General features: G+C 45.7%; 1 protein-coding gene across 5 annotated transcripts in view; it reads left to right on the forward strand.

Annotated features, from left to right (window-relative positions):
• Positions 1-16,015, forward strand: part of STRIP2 (striatin interacting protein 2) — a 335,180-nt gene that overhangs the window by 50,948 nt on the left and 268,217 nt on the right. The gene's annotated exons all lie outside the window — the stretch shown is intronic.

Below are 16,015 nucleotides of genomic sequence, written 5' to 3' on the forward strand. Positions count from 1 at the left end.
GTGTGTGTGTGTGTGTGTGTGTAAGTGTAATGCACTCAGCCATGGAAGTATAATGTTGTGTTTTTATCCAGTGCAATGATCCTCGTATTATCCATTAACGAAAGGGAAACCCCGAGCTTATCCTTCTGGAATTCGATAGTGCGAGGGGCAGTTTGCACACAGGTGGATGTCTGCAACAGGCCGCTGACCCACTGAGCTGCCGTGCCTTGCCTGTCTTGTGATCTTTGATGGTGACACACGCGCCAAAAATAGCCAGTGGAGCATGTCAGACGGTCCTTTGGGGAAGCAGCGGTGGATACTTTCCGTACGTCACGTCTATTTTTAGAGTCCGGGCTCCCCTAACCCCCAGAGACCATTGCTCGCTCACTCCTGAAGTGGCCTGTCCGGGCTGTGGACAGAATTAGCCGCCGAGGCGTGTTCGAGCGCTCTGGCCGCTTTCGAAACACGGCCTCGCGTCCTGTGTTCATAGGACAGTAGGACAGGCACGAGATATGCTCTCAAAATAAACGAGTCTTGTAAATACTTCCTCTAAATTATTAGAAAAATGTGTTGTCGGTACATTTGCTACGGCAGGCGTTCGGTGTCGAGTGGGAAACTGGTCCAGTCATGTTATTTACAATGTTATGGGGTTGACATTTTTTCAATGCATCTTTTATTCATATTTGGGTAGGGTAGGGGTTTGGGGGGAAGGGGGGCGAGGAGAGGATGCTCCAGCACCATCCAGAGATAAATTTCGAGAAAGTCGAGCCAGAAGAGTGGCCCCCTTGCCCCCCATGGCAGTAGTTATTAATTGGTAAAACCATACACCAAACAGGATGTCAGCGTGATATATGATATGGCATTTATAACGCGCCTATACACAAGTGTTTCAAGGCACTATGAGGCAAGGGAGAGGAAACCGAGGGAAGACGGAGGCAGCGATTCTACTAGGCCAGGGGGCATTGAGATCGCACAAGTGCATGGAAGGGAAAAAGTGCAGGGGGAAATGCAAGGAGGAAGTGCAGTACATAGGTTAACAGTAAAATAAATGACAATAAATAAAAGTGCGTCCAGCTGGTGGCAAGTGCAAGGATAAGTGCAGACATCAGGTGTCAAGTACTAGTAGGGGCTGTAGGGATATAGAAACAGTCCCTGAGTGCAAAGGTTGCCAGGGGGGCAGTGCAGGTGTGCAACTGGCGGGAGGGGGCCTGGGCCAGAGATCAGAAGGTAGCCAGGTAACCAGTGCAGTTTCAGAATGAGCCAGGAGATCAGCAGGGGAGAGAAAGCAGAAGCAAAGAGGAAGGTCTTGAGGTGATTCCGGAACCGGAGATTGTTCTCCTCAAATTTCAGAGAGGCAGGAAGGCTGTTCCATAGGGAGGCGCCAGCAGAAGAAAGAGATCTACCACCAACTCGCTGCCTGGAGAAGCTACTAATCCTGAGGGAGTTGGAGGAGGAAGGGTGAAGAGCCCGATAAGGAAGATATTTAGGAAGAGAGAGTTGAAGGTATTGAGGTCCCAGGCCCCAGAAGGCCTTGAGAACAATGCAGAGGGTTTTCAACTAATCTTCGCCGCCACTGGGAGCCAGTGCAGAGATCTCAGTCCTGGAGAGATACGATACCTGGGCTTGAGGCCAAGGACAAGTCTTGCATTCCTGTTTTGAATGAGGTGCAGTGTAAACAGAGAAAGTGGTAGGTGGCACATGGAACTGACCACTCACCGAAGGCCGATACCCACATAAAAGTTCTTTACAAGTTACACATACAGATAGTTCCATGAGTTATTGCATTTAAAACCGTGCTCCGTCGCCATTTTCAGGAGTCTCTTGTAAACTAGAGGATTCTGGGATATACAGGGGTGTTATACCAGACCTACATGAATTATTTGACTACGTCGCCAGGTGTTCTGTCAAGCGACGGTGATGAGGTAGTCCATTTGGGATGAATAGGATCCACGTGCAGAAGACTCATAGACGCGCTTTACAAGTCTAAGCTGAGACACGATTTTGGGTCAGGGCTAGTGTGGTGGCCTGGGCTAGGATCTGGCCGAGCGGCAGGTAGCAACGAGTGCTCGAAAGGCAAAGGGGGTGAAAACAAACTATGCAAGTGGTCACAGCCTTGATTGTGCCTAAATGAATTCTAGAACTTGGCTCATAAGAGGCAGGGACAACAATGGACGCCACCCAGCAAGACGCATATCCAGTGATAATCTTGCGGCAAAAAAACAGGGGCAGAAAAAACTGTTTAAAACAAATGCTTTTTCCGACGCATGTATATGTGGGAGTGGGTTATGATTATATATTCAATAGAAAAACATTGTTACAGGGACGGTATGGTTACAGGTAGAACCGAAAAACCTCTGAAATTTGCCAGTTATGGTAAGCTAAGCAACCATAGCTCGCGCCACCACCGTCATTGATGACATCACTGACAACATCACATGTGAAATACATTTTCATGAAAAGTCCCCACAAGAGGTTGTGTTTATAATGTTGGTAACAAGATGTCAGGGCTGATTGTGTAATGTTAAACATGTAATAACTAGCTAACAATTCAAGACTTACTACACATTTGTGCTAGTACAAGCAATACATATGAAGATCCACAATGCATACAAATCACAGGCACATACAGGGAAACTAAAGTAAGGAAGAAAGAAGCGGCATCATCAAAAAATGTTAATAGCATTAACGTTCATCTTCATGTATACAAATGAATTGTGTGTTTGAGGCCTGCTGTTGCCCCATGTATGTGCACCATGAGCTGAGGCCAAACCCTAAGGAAAGTACTTTAAGAACATATGACAAGGTTAACGTCTAGATATACAGCACCTTTTGAATTTTAATATTCTGAAGGTCAGTGAACAAAACCATTCTCTTCGATATTTCAGTAAACAAAAATAAGTGAGCCAGATATGCGATAACAGTGATGTCATCTTTGATGTCCTCGGTGTTAGTCTTAGCAGTGCACGGTGGTGGCGCGAGTTATGGTTGTTTAGCTTACCATAACTGGCAAATTTCTGAGGGTTTTCGGTTTTACCTGTAACCATAACATCCCTGTAACAAAGTTTTTTCATTGAATGTCATAGGTTTTTATTAATGCAACTTAACCATAAAGACCCTTTAACAAAGTTTTTTTCAGAGAATTCCATGGGTTTTTACCAGTGCATGCCATCCATTTTCCTACAACTTCCTAATATCATACTTACCCCAATATAGCAACGTTTGTGTCCAATTTACAACGTTTCACCTTAAAACTCCCCCATTTCCCAACTTCTAGCATCATTTCCCAACTTCTAGCATCATGTTTTTGCTTCGTTCCACATCCGCGAACGTCTGACGTCACTGTGGACCTTCCGGACAGTGCCAGGTGACCATACATAGACTCAATACGTTTTCCCAACATATCCACTAGTATTTTGTGTTATGCTAATGGAATAATGTGGCGTTCATCCCCCCGTTCCAGGTACTGGAACGGGGGATAACGGCCCGGCTGCCCAAGTTATTGGCCCAAGCGAAGTATCTGTGTGCACCTGTATGCCCGCGGGCTTCAGCACGTTATAAATAAATAAATAACGAGGGTTCCAGACCATTATCCTCCATTGCAGTCCCTGCAATGGGGGATAAAGACCATTAGCAACCCTGGTTCCCAAAGCGGGAACCTGGGTTTCTAAATAATAGATTTTCCAAGATGGCCACCATGGAAAAAGGTGGGGCTAGGTACAGAGCCCCTCTTCCCTTTCCATGGCAGCCTGCAGAAGGCGAAGTCAGAACCCTATGACCATATTACCACAAGCACATTTTATTTCTTTTTCAAACCTATCCTACTTTCGAATAACTTTATCACATAGTCGGTCCCAGGTGGAATAGCCACTTTAACACCATTTTTCTTCCCTCGCAGTTAAGGCCAGTAGCCAGATTGTCAGGGTCACGACCTTATACAATGACCCGGACAATCTTGCCACTGTCAATGGCCACAGGCATACCTCGGTCACCAAAGGTACATCACTATTTTTTGTACCTACATTATGACACTTGTCAAAAAATAAAGCACAGGCACGTTTGCAAAACCCTGCTTGCAGGTCCTTGGCAATGCTCCTTACACGAGTTTGCTTGAAATCCGCCCATGTTTTTTTTTCTCAAAGTGTCAATGTATGTACATACAATAGTCATATAACCTAGCCCCAACTTGACAAAATCCATTCAGACTTTACACAAACATTCAAGGTTGGGTCTATATAATCTTTCTGAAAACATTTTTCCACATTTGTCAAACGGCAACAATGTTATAAGCCATCTAAAAGTGTTGAGACCCCCTCTAATTTAGCCCCCTCTTGAGAAAATCCCACCAAACTTTACAAAAACTTTTATATCTAGATTAAAAAAAAAGTTTTGCAAACTTTAGTGCAGATTGTCAAATGGCACCACATTTGCAAGGCTTTACAATATTTTGGGACCCCCCCTCTAATTTCGCCAAACCTTGCAAAGTATTTCAGTACCAGGTTCAGAATAGAATTCAAACATTTCATGCAGTTTCCTTGAGTGATGCCAAAGTTATAGGCCATCCAATAACTGCTCCCGAACACCTGAAGTGTCCTCAAACTTCACAGTACTGTTCGCGAACATCCGGACCATTTGCACACTGTTATGGTAAAAAAACACCAGTTTATTGGCTTCTTATGGCAATATCCCATCCCATCCACATCACCCCTCATATCCCCAGAGATTATTTGATAAATTTGACAAGTGCAATGTTGTTATTTTATGTTTTTATCGCAATGTCTGCAGACAGCAGACGATGTCCGCAAATCCAACATGGCGGGCGTATCCAAAGATCTGACGCACTTCACGTTTTTTACCATCCAATCAGTAGGCGCGTCCGATGTCTGCAGAATCACATCGCCCTCTGGCCACTCGGAGGCCTGTCCGTGGACCGAACAGGGAAATGGGTCCGCGGACCAGATATCACAAATGTTTTGGGACCTACTTTTTGGCCATTTAAAAAAAAACTACTGGACGGATTTCCACCAAATTTACAAAAGCACGCTTTCGGGACCAAGCCGTTGCTCGTGCCGCAAATTTGGTGAAAATCCCTCCTTCGGTTTGGGCTGTAGGCGTGAGCAAAGTCTTTTTCCATTCAGTCTAAAAAACCTTTTTTAGGACCCCCATTAACTTTTCCCCCCCTTGACAGAACCTCACCAAACTTGCCAATAAAATTCAGAGTGGGCCATATACTACTTTTGCAAAGTTTGGTGAGGATTCTTCCAGGGAGAGCGAAGTTATAAGCTGCCCAAAAAGTGCTCTTCCTATGAGTTGAGCAATTTAAGCATAACTTCACGGCCACTATCGCAGGCCTTGTGATATAAACGCGATAATGGATGGGGTGTGGTTGTCTCCCCCGCATATAAATGCATGGAAATATGCTTTTTAAAACAGTGGCATTTTCTGCTGCAACATTATCATATAGAACCTTAAGATACACGTGTTTCTGTTTTGACTTGAGGGCCACCTTTCAATATTCATTCATTCATTTTGCATTTGTGTAGTGTTTTCCACCATAATTGTGGTCCCAACACACTTTTGGTTGAACCCCCTCGGAGCGAACCGAGTCCACATTTGGGAGAATTTTGAGGTGCTATTATGCATGTGTGCATTTCAGCCATTAAAGTTATGTGAGGGTGACCAAGACCCTGCTAGTCACCCATGTCTGAATGGCGTGTGGATGGGCACAGCTGAAGTAAACTATAAACTAAGCAGGGGTGGATTGGGTTGTAAGCGATATTCAATCAACACTACAGCTAAGTCAATGCCTAGTCTGGGATGCTGAGGAAAACCCTTATTGATGTATTTTTATATCCAGTTCAGTACTCTGGATGACAACCCTTGTATAACACCCCCCGCTTAGAATCCCCCTGACCCCACTGAGCCAAGAAGTAGGTTTGTTTTGCAAATTAAAAGGTTTATTTGAACATTTAAACAATATATATATCACACTTCTATAAATAAATTGATAATGGATATTACACTTGTGAATATGAGCAGTTATCAGCAAGAGGTAACTATGAATAGGAACAGAAGAACAAGGTGGGAAAGAATGCTTTATATGGTTCAAGGAAACGCAAGGTGGAATAAAATGCAGTACAGAAATAACTTATGATTTTAGCAAAAGGTAATATGATCACTTTTTCTTTTGACAATTCACTCCCCCCCTATGCAAAACCAGAAATGGAAGGAGAGCAGAGTCTTCAAGAATCCCAATTTTCTTTTGACAATTCACTCCCCCCTATGCAATACAAGAAATGGAAGGAGAGCACACAGTCTTCAAGAATCCCAACAAATCACACTTTATAATGCAATACACCGTTCCAGTTCTCCCAGAAAACTTAGGGAAAACAGGGATGAGTTTTAAACACAGGCGAATTACTTTAAGGTGGTTTGCAAGGAAGTGAAAAGGAGCTAAAATTGCTTTTAATTCCCTCTAGAGGTTCAGGGTAGGTGATGGCTACTTTATATTAGTTAAGGCTCACTTTAACAATACTCTATGAATGATTAGCAGATTGCAAACGAATTTTAGCAAAGAGAAGCAAAAAGCTGCTGATTTCTACAGATGAAGAAATCGGGCCGAATCGCAAATCGCGGTAAATTTCGCGAGTGCGTGTCTCGCGATTAAGGGAAAAGTATAGGGAGTAGGAAGGCTAGGTTCGTTGGAAAGCCTAGATTCTAAGCTTTCAGATGAAAGTTAAATTTCGTTCCTAGCCCAAACGGTTCCAGAGATACGGACAATTAAATAAAGGTAGTTTTTCGGATTTAAAGTAAACTCAAAATGACAGGTGACAGCTTGCAGCTGCAGAATTGACAGGCGACAGTTGTGCAGCTTTAAAAATGACAGATGACACGATTTCTAGGAGGCAGTTCTACTTAGGTTAAAATAGTTTGGATTAGATTATTTTAACTAAGAGATTGGTTCTGCACAGTTCTGCTAGGTACTCAACAATATAAATTTGAACTAGGCCTCGTCACGGATCTGGTCAACACGTCCGGCTGCGGTTCTGTCTGCTCGGCGGGTCAATCAGGCACCGGTTCTGCTGACAGCGATCTGGGTCAGCTCTGCTCTGCTGGTCTAGCCTCTCTGGATTTTGGATTAACACTGCTTTCTGGGTACTGCTACAGGTTCTTGCCAAAATTCTCAGCAAAACTTCAAACGGCTCGCCAGGCTGTTGAATAGTTTGGTTAGTTTTGAGGCCTGCTGAAGAGGATTCAGCTGGTGGATTCAGGCCTCTCTGCTACAAATTCTGGAGTTAATTTCTGCTACAGGTTCTGGAGATTGATGGATTTGAAGTCTGGATCTCTGGATGTGAAGTCGTCGGTCAGCATGCTCCACAGCAAATGGAATTGAATGTCTCTACCTGTCCCAGCAGTCTCTTTTTATGTGTTTTGGAAAGTGGGTGTGTGCGTTGGTCATAACTAAACCTGCCCCTCTCACTTATCATTGGCCAATTCCTCCTCTCTCCCTTGATTGGGGGAAGGAAATGTGAGTCAGAGTGATGCTGTAGGTTTTATGGTCAGAGGAACCTCCCCTTGTCAGATTGCACACAAATTTATTTCTGACCCAAATACATATTTATCTATGTACCATTTTTCTAATATTAAAGGTCCAGTTAACATATTTTCTGTAGCACCAAACCATCCGATCCCTGTCTTTGTACGATGTCGTGTCCACTGATGACAGAATTCTCCCCTTTTCATCCAGATAACGACCTCTAAACCTTTCCAGATTTTACACAAATGTGCACCAGGGATATGGGTTACAGATGATAGTGTCAGATTTTTAACATGCATACATTTGGAGTGAGACCCTATTTTCCGCTAGCAACCCCCCAGAATACACCCCAGGGTCCTAACGCCTCTTAAAATGTGCACCGAAAAATCACAAGAATAATGGTATTACTTCTATAATTCTGACAAGTCCGTACTATGAATTATCCATCTTTTTTTAAAATTATGCCCTGGTCAAAAAGGGGTGTAGCTTCCCACATCACATGGTGGAATAACTGGTTTATCCACTTCCCCCAAGCCAGCTTGTTCACAGAGGCACAGCTGCCCCCCAGTTTCTCCCAAGAGGAAGCTATTTTACGACGCCCCCAATATAACATTTGCCTGAGTCAAGGAAGTTGCATTGTTCGGTCCCTTCCAGGTCCCAGGTTCTCCACCCCTAATCTAATCAGAGAGGTGTCAACTCCTTTTGGCAAGGGGCAGCAGGATGCAGCTAGGCCTGGGAAGAGTGGCTGTTGATCCAGTTTCAACTCCTGTCGGGGGTAGTTGTCAGGCAGAATTCAGTTTCATTAAGCCAGGTTTCAGCTAAATGTCACTTTTTGTTCCCAGTTTTCTACATTCAAATCAAACTGACAATTTTTACCTATACATTAAATAATTACTTCCTTCAAGTCATTTCAGAATATAGTTTTACATTGTATCCACCTCTTAGCAAGTCTTTCCTTGGTCTGGTTTTGTTTCATTTGTTCAGTTTTACACAAAAGTCTGGTGGTTTTAAAACGCCAGCTTTCTGATGGTGGTGAGTACTGGTAATGCAACCATTTGTGGGATTAAGAAAATGAATTCCCCACAGTTCTGAGTTGCTTTTTGGCAATCAGCATTGCCATTCCCAATGGTTTCAGGCTACTGTGTGTGTAGCCCAATGGTGGTTTTAGGCAGTGCCCTCCTGTGCTCACAACATAGGCAAAAATGGGTGGCAGCCTATTCTTCATGTTTTCCCTGTGCACTCTCTGGGGAGTTCTGGACATCATGATGTTTTCCATGCCAGTACTGCACAGTTTTATGGTAGGGCTTGGATGCATGGGTAAAAACATCCCACAAGCCCCCCCTCTTGCGATGGCCATTCTGTCCTTTCACTGATGGAACTCGCAAGATCTGGGATGTTCGCCTCCTCTTCTTCCAATTCCATGGATGGCACAGTTCAGCATCTTTTCCTCCCTCCAGTCGATCAATCAGTTCTCCTTGCTGGTCCTGATGGGAGGATTGGGCGGTACCCCGGGCCTCTCGGGTCTCTGCTCCTGGTCCCCGATCGTCCTCCTTGGTCAGTCTCCATGGTTTGATCTCTCCTAGGATGATAAAGCAAAGCGGCAATACCTATTCGTAGACATTTCTTCACCACTATTAATGGTGTGGCGAACATATACATTTTATGAATCAGAAGATATGAACATGTACATTTTCTTTTTTAAATTAGGAGACAAGAACATATATATATATACAAGTATCACAGAATTTTATATGCTATATGTGGAATATTTTAGGGTTGGAACTGAATTACTCTGGAGCGGCCCCCTCTGGGATTCCAGTGGATTCCTCCAGTTGTTGCAGTGTGTGCCTGGGATGGCAACACTTTAGCTGATTTATATGTACCCACTTGTCTTCCCCTCCAGCCAGACTGCCTTTGGGGATGCAGATCTTATAGGCAGCAGGGGAGATCTTGTCTATAATTTCAAACGGTCCCTTCCATGTAGGCAAGAATTTTCGCTGTTTGGCCTGGTTCCTTTGGAAATTGTATAGATAGACCCCATCACCCACCTTATATTCCTTTCGGGTAGTTTTCAAATCATAGTGGGTTTTCATACTCTCAGCTGATCTTTCTAGATTCCGCTGAGCATAGGCAAAAGCATGCTGAAGGTGTTTCCTTAAATTCTCCACATACTCACGAGTTGTGGAGGCATCTTTCAGTGTCTGCTCTTGTGTCCTGTAGAGCAAATGCTGGGGAAGCACCATCTTGCATCCCGTCATGAACTCAAATGGTGACATTTTAGTTGCAGATGAAGGGGTAGATCTGATGGCCATTAGGACCAGAGGTAATCGGATATCCCAACTTGGCCCAGAATCTGCCACAAACTTTTTTAATATGCTCACAATGGTTCGTTTGTATCTCTCCACTGCTCCAGAAGAAGCTGACCTGTAAGCAATGTGTAGCTTCCTTTTAACCCCCAGTATCTCCCACATCTTTGTCATTACTTCACTGGTGAAGTGGCTACCCCTGTCTGACTCAATCCTTTGAGGTAGACCAAAACGGGAAAAGATGTGGTTAATCATCAGGGCAGCTGCTGTTTCTGCCTTGCAGTTTGGGGCTGGGAGACATTCCACCCACTTGATAAACAAGCATGTAACGGTAAACATGTACTTGTTTCCTCTAGACGAACGGATTACAGGGCCTACAAAGTCGATTTGCAAATCTGACCATGGCAGTGTCATCCCCCTCTTTTGGAGAGGCGCACGGTCTGTGAGGGATGATGGCTGAAATTGTGCACACACAAGACACCCCTTCAAGTATTGGTCGAGGTCCTGTCCCATGTGTGGCCAGTATGCAACCTCTCTTAAGATTTCCAGTTTTGTGTGAAACCCCCTATGACTTGCGGTGGCTGCGTCATGGGCGTGACTTATCAGGCTTCGGAAATGAGGTAGGGACCACCCACTGATCATGGCCAGCTTGGGATTTCCTTACCAACAAACCGTTTTGGATTCGGAACCTTTTTGGACATTTCATCAACACTCTTAGGTCCTCTTTCCCAATGTAATTGGTATCCGTCAGGGGAACGTTTTCAGGGTCCTCAAGGTGTTGGTAAAACTTACCAATAATTGAATCCCCCTTCTGAGCTGTAATTAAATCAGCATCAGGGGTCTCCTTACTCCATTGTGCAGTTGAAAGATCATTGTGAGCATTTGTCTGGGACCTAGTGATAGCAGTGACTTGGATTTCCCCCAATAGGGACTCTATTTCTATTAGATCCCCTTGGATGGCCCCGTTTTTGGCCAGCTGATCAGCTAAGTCATTTCCAGTTTTGTCTGGTCACTCTACTTTGGAATGACCCTTGATCTTTTTCCAGTAGATGGTCATCCCATTCGATGTGACCAGATCATCAATGTTTTGGATTAGCTTCCCATGTTTCAAGGGTTTGTTATTAGCACATAACATGTCTCTGGTTTTCCAATTAACCAGGTGCTCCATTAACCCGTTCCATACATAATCCGAATCGGTGATTATGACCAGTTTGTGGAGTTGATGTTGGACAGCAGTGAGGATGGCCTGATGCATGGCCATCAACTCTGCCACCTGACTACTTCAGGGACCAATTTTGTATCCAGCGGAGGGTTGTGGAAACTCCTTCACCCAGGCATTCCCTACGCCGGCCACCAGTTCTTTCTCACCGTTGTTGTCAACATGGTACGAGCATCCATCCACATAGACAGTGGACATTCCCTAACACTGAGGAACTCTTCTAATACTTTGTGTGGGAAATTAAGGTATGCCTCCATGTTCTCCTTGATTTTTAGACTTTCGTCCTCGAGACAGTTTTCTCTGGCACAATCATGCAAGTCAGCCAGACCTTGTGCGAGGGGACTCTTCTTGTTTTGGCCATATCTGACCTCCACAGGAAAGCCTTGCATTGACAGAATCCAGGAAGTAATTCAGGAATTACTCACATTTCCGGCCCGGATTATGTCACTTTGGAGATATTGCAGAGGCTGGTGTGGAGTCTCCACTATGATGTGTTCCCCCTGGATAAACGGGCGGTAATTCTTCAATGCCCACACCGTTGCCAGGAGTGCCTTCTCACAATCGTTGAATTTTTCCTCCACAGAGGATAAAGTTTTGCTCGCATAGGAGATTACTTTATTGACCTTGTCATTCGTTTTTGGTATAATACTGCCGTCAAGCACGTATTAGAGAACCCTGTCTCCAGGAAGAACTCCTTGTTTCTGACAGGGTAAGCTAGGCAAGGCGCTTGTGAGAGTCTTCTTTTGAGTTGTCTTACCACCTCAGATTTTTCTGGACCCCATTCCCACTTGAACCCCCCCTTCAAGAGATGAATCAGGGGTCTAGTGATCTCTGCGTAGCCTTCAATGAACTTTCTTCTGTAATTAGTCAGTCCAAGGAGGCTCCTTAGTTCCCGCAGAGTTGTGGGGTCTTTCAGTTTCTGGAGTGCTTCCACTTTTTTTTCTTGGGGACAGAGACCCCAAGGAGTAATCTCATGCCCCAAGAAATTAACACTGGTTCTACACCACTGTGCTTTCTGAAAGGAAAGTTTTGCTCCGGCGGCCTTCAACTGTGTCAGAACATAACGGATCTCCGCTATGTGTTCCTCCACAGATGAACTTTTGATGAGGACATCATCTACGTAAGCCAGGTTACCCCTCGCACCCAGGTCGGGCATGGCCTTATGTAGGAAAATGTTGAATTCACTGCCGGAGTTGAGGTATCCGAAGGGAGTCCGGGTCCATGTGTACTGCTGGCCCCCAAAGGTAAAAGCCAGTTTGTATTGGTCCTCCCTACTGACAGGCACGGTCCAGTATCCATTGGTCAGGTCTATTGCTGTGAATACCTGTGACCCCTGAATCTGGGCCAGCCCTTGGTCAATGTAGGGCAGAAGCCATCGGGAAGTATGGACCCGTTTGTTGAGCTCCCTAAGGTCGGCGCAGAGTCTCCACTGGCCGTTTGGCTTCAATATTCCCAGCACCGGATTATTGAAAGTGCTGTGGACTGGACGGATTATTCCCCGGGACTCAAGGTTCTTAATTATTTCAGTAAGGGACTCCATGGATGCGAGAGGCAAGCGATATTGCTTCACAAACACTGGAGTCATTCCAGGGTCCGTGGGAATTGTTGTGGTGTGGATGTCGGTGCGACCACAGTCATATGAGTCTACCGCAAAGAGATCTTGGAAATCCAAGAAAACTTGTTTCAACTTTTGCTTCTGTTCCAGAGTCACACAGGCATCAGCTAGGTTGACTCTCTTCCACCATCTGCCTGAAGCCTGGAAAGACTTCTGGTTTGGCTATCTCAGCGGCCTCCTCCAGTTGGGTGGAGAAGTCCCTGGTCAGAGTGCTGATTTGGACTGGAGGCTTCAGGTGGGAAAGGCAGCCCTCATGGACCTGGAAAATCACCTCATCCCTCCTGAAGTCACAAGTCACATCTTCCTTACCATAAGGGCAATAAGTGTACACCAGGAAGTTCCCCCCATGCCGGGTGAAAATCCTGTCTGGTGTTGTATTGTCCTCACTGTCACTGTCAAAACAGTCCTTGGGGATTGGTCCTAACAGTTCATTTCCTAAATCAATGGAGAAATGTCGGTCATCAATCGCATTCCAATACTGGTGCCTGCGGCTAGAGTAATACTCTTTAAGTCGCTGTTATCCACCTCTATTGGAATGGTGACTAATGGTGTTGGGTTTACCCCTAACCCTTGCTGTTGGAGAGAAGCATTTAGATGGATATAAGCATCAGGGTTTTTCAATTTTTGTCCTCTTTTAACTTTCACTTCCAGGGAGAATTGTCGGGTCCTTTCTGGGATGGTGACTTCCTCTTTGATCTGAATTTCAACTGCATAAGGTAGCAATTGAGCTGACCTAAATGCTTTTTCTGGATCATCAAAGCCCATTGGATTATCCGCTAATCGGGACCAAGCTTTGAAGTTTATTAGGTCCAAACTAATGGCAAAGCGATTGAGAATGTCACTGCCTAAGTAAAAGGCGGCAGTGACGTCTCGCACGACCCAACAATTATGGACTATGCTCTTGTTGCCAATGGAGATTTTGAGCATACACCTGCTTGGCAGGAGATGTTTGGAATTAGGTGCTTCCAGGTCCATTTCCCATTTGTCTATCAGTTTGAATGTGGGAATGGCTGGATCTTTTGGGAATTGGCGGAACATGGCTTCGCTGATGAAGCTCTTACCGTTGTTCACATACACTCGAGCGAGAACAGAGTCCTTCCCATCATTTAACTGAACAGGGATGAACAACTGCTCTCCAATTTGCAGAATATCAGCCAGGCTCTGAGCTGATTTCACAACTTTCTGGATTATAGGAGTGGGAGTTTCTGATTGTGGATTAGTAAAGAATTTCAGGGTGTTTCCTTCCAGTGTGGAATACCACCTTAAACTGGAAGGAAGGTTGACTTTCAGAAATAGAGAGGACCCCCCATCACCAGTCTGTTGTCCTACTGCTATTACTGTCATGCCTGGAGTTTGGTTGTTCTGGAAGTGAAATTCTACTTAGTCAGATTTTTGTTCAACCATGTGGCAGGTGCCGTTTAAAATAACATGGTTGACACTCTGTTTTAATTTTATTGGTCGGCTAGTCTGGGTCCAGAGGACCTTGTTTACACAATCTATTAGGGGTGACAACCTTCTCAGGAGGTCATTCCCTAGTAAACAAGGGGTGCCCTCTGGAGTCACTACTATGACCGGGTGTTTCACCTTGTGTCGCCCAATTTTAATGTCCAAGTCTGCAGTCCCCTCAACGAGAATTTCCTTCCCGTCAAAGTTCTGCAGTTGTCCAGGAAGAGAGGTGAGAGGAATTCGGTAATTCTCCCCCCTTCCTGCATTTAGTTCCTCAAAGGCCCTTTTGGACAGAAGGGTAGCTTGGGATCCAGTGTCCACCAGTGCCAAAATTGTACCCTGCCCCTGTACTTGTACCGGGGCATAGTATCTTCCCTCCTTCTCCTCAAGGGGGCACAGATAATGCACATTTTTGGACAACTGGTGGGCTAACTTTCTGGTTTTGGACATTGCTAGCGAAGAGATTTGGGCAGAATTCTGTGGAGAGCCTTGGGAATCTGAAAGAAAAAGTTGGCAACTGGAGATCAGATCCATTGTGGGTTCCCCTGGTTCCGGTTCTGGGCCGCCCCGCCCTGTTTGGAGGCAGTCATCAGGATGGGTTTGACCCTTGGGATTTTGTTATTGTCGGTTCTGGGATGAGATGATGGGCGGCGGTAGCTCAGTCTCCACATCTCCCCAGTCTGGAGTGGAATCCCTTGGGACCCAATTTTCCTTGGGAGGAGTTCCCCCATCTCTGAAGGAGAAGATCCTTTTCCCAGGATCTTCTGAGGATCCCTCTCCCTCAAATTGGAAGACCTGTACCTCCTCCACAAAGTGGGTCTGTTTGGGTCCTTTGTTTCTCCTACGCCCCCTCTGCTCCTTGGGCGGCAGGCTTTCAGGGGCAGGAGATTTTGTTTCCTTTTCCTGGTTTTCCAGGGGCTGTTTACAAGTTGGGAAGGAAGCTTCCTCCAAGGCTTTACACCCTCCTTCCCCTTGTGCCTCCTCCCTGGGAACCGGTGGGTTATCGGGGTGCTGCCCCCGTCATTGTTCTGGAGCACCAGGTCCAGAGTTTGGGGCATTCTGCGGTGGCATGCTCATCTGAGGGTTCTGTAGAGCCCTCAGTATGTGACTCAGATCCCGTGCCATATTTTGGACCTGGCGCTCAAGTTGTGAAACCCGCTCAGGCTGATACGGGGCTCTATTTTCTCCCCTGGGCTGATCCCGGGAAGGGTAGCTATCCCTTCTCTGGTAGTACCCCTGGTTGGGAAGATTTTGGTACCCCTCCACCCTTGGCCTCCCCTCTCCCGGATTAGGTTGTCTGGGCTCAGGAAATTGGGGAAAGAAGGATGGATGATTTTGGGGCTGGAAATTGGGTGGATACCTGGGGAAAAAGTTCTGCCCAGGATTTGGAGAATTTCTGCCCTCCTGTGGGAAGTTGGGAGAGAAGTTCTCTGGGTTAGGTGCTTGGCTGGATCCCCCCCTTGGGCTGGAGGAGTCCACTCATAACCCAGGATTGGTCGGTTTCCCTTGTAGCGGGGACTTACATAGTCAGGGGAGCGGGGGACCCCATTTGTGGGACTACCTCCTCGACTCCCTGTCTGTGACTGGCCCGAGGGCCTTCTGAGCTGTGAATTATTTGGTGCAGGCAAGTTTTTAGGCCCCCCCATCTCCAAATCTAAAACGGGGGCAACCTTTACCTCTGCCACCTTGGCAGCAGCAGGGGTGCTGTTGGTTTTGGGGTTTTCCGGCGCGTTATTTTTATTTTAGATGGGCTTCTGCACCTCATAGATCCGGGTAGCCTGTTCAATGACCCAGTCTAAAGATCTTTTCTCATGAAAATCTCTCACCAGCTGGGTCATTATGTATTTGGGTAAGGCATGGAAAAAGTATTGATAAATTCTCTGCTATCCATGTGCACCCTTCTGGTGGTCTGTGCA

This window comes from Ambystoma mexicanum, chromosome 12 (assembly GCF_040938575.1).
Source record: "Ambystoma mexicanum isolate Mex_15411 chromosome 12, UKY_AmexF1_1, whole genome shotgun sequence".
Taxonomy (NCBI): domain Eukaryota; kingdom Metazoa; phylum Chordata; class Amphibia; order Caudata; family Ambystomatidae; genus Ambystoma; species Ambystoma mexicanum.